Here is a 4114-nt window from a genome sequence, read left to right as displayed (position 1 = left end):
ACAGACAGATAGATAGATAGATAGATAGATAGATAGATAGATAGATAGATAGACAGACAGAGACAGATAGATAGACAGACAGACAGATTAATTTTTGGAAGAATTATAACTTGGTTCTTAAGTTCAAAAACATTTCTAAAGATCAGCCATCTGTGTTGCTGGTGTGACCTCACTTATGTGGGAATGTCCTGAGAAAGCACCATGCAGGAACGTGTGACTGAAATGAAACTGTGCGCACACTGGTTAGTCATCATCACTTTCCGAGCGCAAACGGGGAAGCCGTTAATGCGCTGATGTCATCTCATCATGGGAGCTTGTTGTCTTGCATATATTTACTGGCTTGTGTTGAAATGAGAAGAAAACATGTCTAGCTGAGTTGTTTATGACGAAAGTTTAATAACCGCTGAAGTTTTCCAATTAATTGACTGAAGATCACAGCAAAGAGCACACAAAGTTTCTCTTTCCTTTGATCAGCAGTTCTGCAGTTAAGCTGATGCCCATAATGGGAAATGAAATGCCACAATCTATGGCATCAGAGGTATGTTCTTCCAGGCACAGCCGTGAATTACAATAACTCTTCTGACAAGCCAGTACATGGAATGTAACTTAACTTGATTAAGAGTAGTTTGCAATCCATCAGATTAGTTGACTGTAACCTCAAACAATGCAGTGATACAGCTGATTTATAAGTACCAGCTATGTGGACAGAAACTAGCATGAGTGTTCTTCATTCTTCAGATCATTGCGATTCCATTCATTTTCTATTTGACAGAGGTATCCGGTAAACTCTTTCTGTTCTGTCCGCTTCTGTTTCAGCTGAAATACTGAAAATTTAAGTTTGATGTGATGTTCATCAGTAATGCAGATCTTGTTAAATCCCATAAGTGTATTTTATAATGCTTTAAATATGAGTATATTGAGTGCAGAACATTGTGATGCTTATATAATAGAACAGTGATCTAAAATATTCTATAAACTTCTACATTACTGTGCATGTCTGATTTTGTATATTACCTGTTAAAAACATTAAAAACCAAATTCATGCAGCTTTCATTTGGCTGCTGTGCGAAGTAGGAAGGCAAACTAGGACATCACCTTTGTCTCAAGCGTTCAATGCTTTTCAGTGTGAGGTCGAACAATAGGTGAGGTCACCCCTTCGAGGCAATGTTCTGAGTGTGCTGGGAAAAGAAGGGCAGGCCGTGGTGAGACCTCCTGACCATCCAGCATGACCGGCTGCTTCAGCAAACAATGATGTGAAATGGAAGAGGGGAAAACAGGATCCAGAGTTCGGGAACTCCCTTTGCCTGCAATTACAGCACGGTTATCTGGGTTAGAGACCTTTGGTGGGAAAAAACAATGACACCAGATCACAGCAGGTCATAGTCAGTGCTTATCACAGGTTTATCATGGGTTTATCCCAGCACAATACACACAGCTTTTAAATATTTAAAAATTATTTGTGGATATATATATACACAGTTCTGGTTATATAAGTATACATACCCCTAAGACAAGTCCACAAGACAACATCATAACTGAATTTACAAAAATCAACCAGTTCAAAAGTGTACATTGAATCTTAATTCTGTGTTGTTACCTGAATGATAAACGACTGTTTCTCGTTTCTCAAGTTTATTGTTTGTTCTGATGCAGTTAAACTGCCCCTGTTCTTCAGAAATATCCTCCAGGGCCTGCACATTCTTTGGTTTTCTAGCATTTTCTGCATATTTGTACCCTTTCCAACAATACACAACTATTACAAAAGGTTAAAATATTCACTGATGAAGGCAACACAGTGCATTAAGAGTCAAAAAAATCTTATTTTTCCCATTTAGTACTGCCCTTCAAAAGCTACATAAGATATATACATGATTCCCAGAAGACAAAATAAGTAAAATTTACCCCAATCATCCAATTGAAAAGTTTACACCATGACCATGCACTCCATAAAGAATGTTAATGAATCATTTCAGACTTATGGTCCGAGATACAAAGATTTCTAGATCATAAAACAATAATACTCTCAATAGTTTCCATTACACTAATCTTCAAGTTAAGAGTGCTGAATGATGCATGACTATGTGTAGTTCACACGTCTTCCTCATTGGCACCTCCTTCTCACACTGGCGCTTCTCTTTCACACACAAAGATCTATGTGCAGTTCAGCTCTGAGTCAGCGGCACTGAGCTAAAGTTTTTTTCCCTCCATTTCTGTCACCGATGGAGTTTTGGTTCCTTGCCACTGTGGCCTTTGGCTTGCTTAGTTGGGGATTCTTAATTTCTGGCAATATTGTCGACTTGGTTGCACATACTATTTGAACTGAACTGAGATGAACGATGACATCACTGAATCAATGATGAACTGACTTTAACTGAAAAATTGAGTGTATATTATTGTCCTCTTGCATTATCGGCACACTATTTTTCTGTTTGATACTGTAAAGCTGCTTTGACACAATCTTTATTGTATAAAGCGCTATATAAATAAAGGTGACTTGACTTATACTTAAGGTTAATCTCACAAAAAAAGTATTGTTGTGGTGCTTTGGTACTTGATGGTGTCAAATGGTAATACAAGAGTACTTTTATATATACCATGATACCAAATGATTACCATATTCATATACCATGATATGTACTTGAAATACTCAGTTAATTCAAAAAATGCCATAGTACCTTGGTGCAATATACCATGGTGATACAAAATATCATGCTGAAAATGTCAAAAACTGTTATTGTAATTCAGTTGCGAAATGCAAATGTTGTGCAGAAATTAGATTGATGTTTAGAAGACGAGGAAGATTAGATATTTGCTTTTCTCCTATACTCAAATAAGAATTCATAGCTTTCACATGACTTCGCACCCTTATAGGAACGGCCACCTGGAGGGTAAAACAAGGCTTTCCTCTGCTGCCCACCAGGTATGTATTACTAACTAAGACAGAGATATTAAAAGACAAAACAGTATACAGCTCACTGATTATGAATTACTGAATAATGAATTATGAATTGATTATGAATACTACAATACAAGTAAGCAGATGCGGCTATAATATGAATGAAACGCGTTAAATTGCACATTTATCAGTTTCCTATTGAAAACCACCACAAAGAAAACACTTTGAGGCTTAATGCATTAGACAGTGATATTGGAGGAACACATTCAGTATACACCTTATTAATATAACATATGCACAGGCAAGCAGATAACACCAGAATATGCAATGCATAACATTTTATGTCTTTCCCATAGGCGGGAGATTTATATGAATTGCAAGTGCCCAAAATTTGCAGTTTATTCACATTTCTTTTTTTTTTTCTTTCTTTCTTTCTTTCTTTCTTTCTGTTAGAAGTGATCTAAATATTCATGGCTTAAAACAGATGGAAAATTGGCAGGCCTGTGCTTTAGTTCTATGAATGTTTTGCCCTCAAGCATTCCATGCCAGTCACCTTCAGACACGGGTCACGACGAGGCGTTCCCCATAGCGACCCCTAGAGGACGCAGTTCGAAGTTCCCATGAAAGGGAACTATGAATGTGGTATGAATGTGAACTTGAACCTAAAGCTGTTTAAATAGCAGTAGGAAAAAACAGGAACCAGCTGCGGTAATGCATAAGGGAGGAAGACAATGTCATTGTTGAAAAAATCTGTCCATCATCTGTTAACAAGACAAAAAGAAACATAAAACAGGCTCTTATGTAATATTTCAGCAAGGCTTTGTATGTATAAAAGCTTGCATCTATGAAGCCAGTAATTAACAACAAACTAGGAACAAATCACCAGCATCAGCTGATCATCATAAGTTGACCTCAGACACTCTGAAAAATGCATGGCCAATTAAAAAACATAGTGTGACAGCATGGTCCTCCGACGACAATAAGGTTAACTAGAAACTAAAGCATCAAGCAATGCTGCTTTAATGTCGATTACTAACCTCAGAACATTCTGTTCCCTGTTTGCTGGTACGAGTACTTGAGACACAGTTCAGCTGGTTGGTTCTGTATGGGATTACATCTCGGCCACAATTATGCGCGCGAAAGATCATATTTTGAGATCATATTTATTTTCCCCAATTCTTGGTAATAATTTTTGACTTTCAGTCTTGAGTTAAATCT

This window comes from Sinocyclocheilus anshuiensis, unplaced genomic scaffold (genome assembly GCF_001515605.1).
Source record: "Sinocyclocheilus anshuiensis isolate Anshui unplaced genomic scaffold, SAMN03320099.WGS_v1.1 scaffold477, whole genome shotgun sequence".
NCBI lineage: Eukaryota > Metazoa > Chordata > Actinopteri > Cypriniformes > Cyprinidae > Sinocyclocheilus > Sinocyclocheilus anshuiensis.
This window is presented reverse-complemented; position numbering follows the sequence as displayed.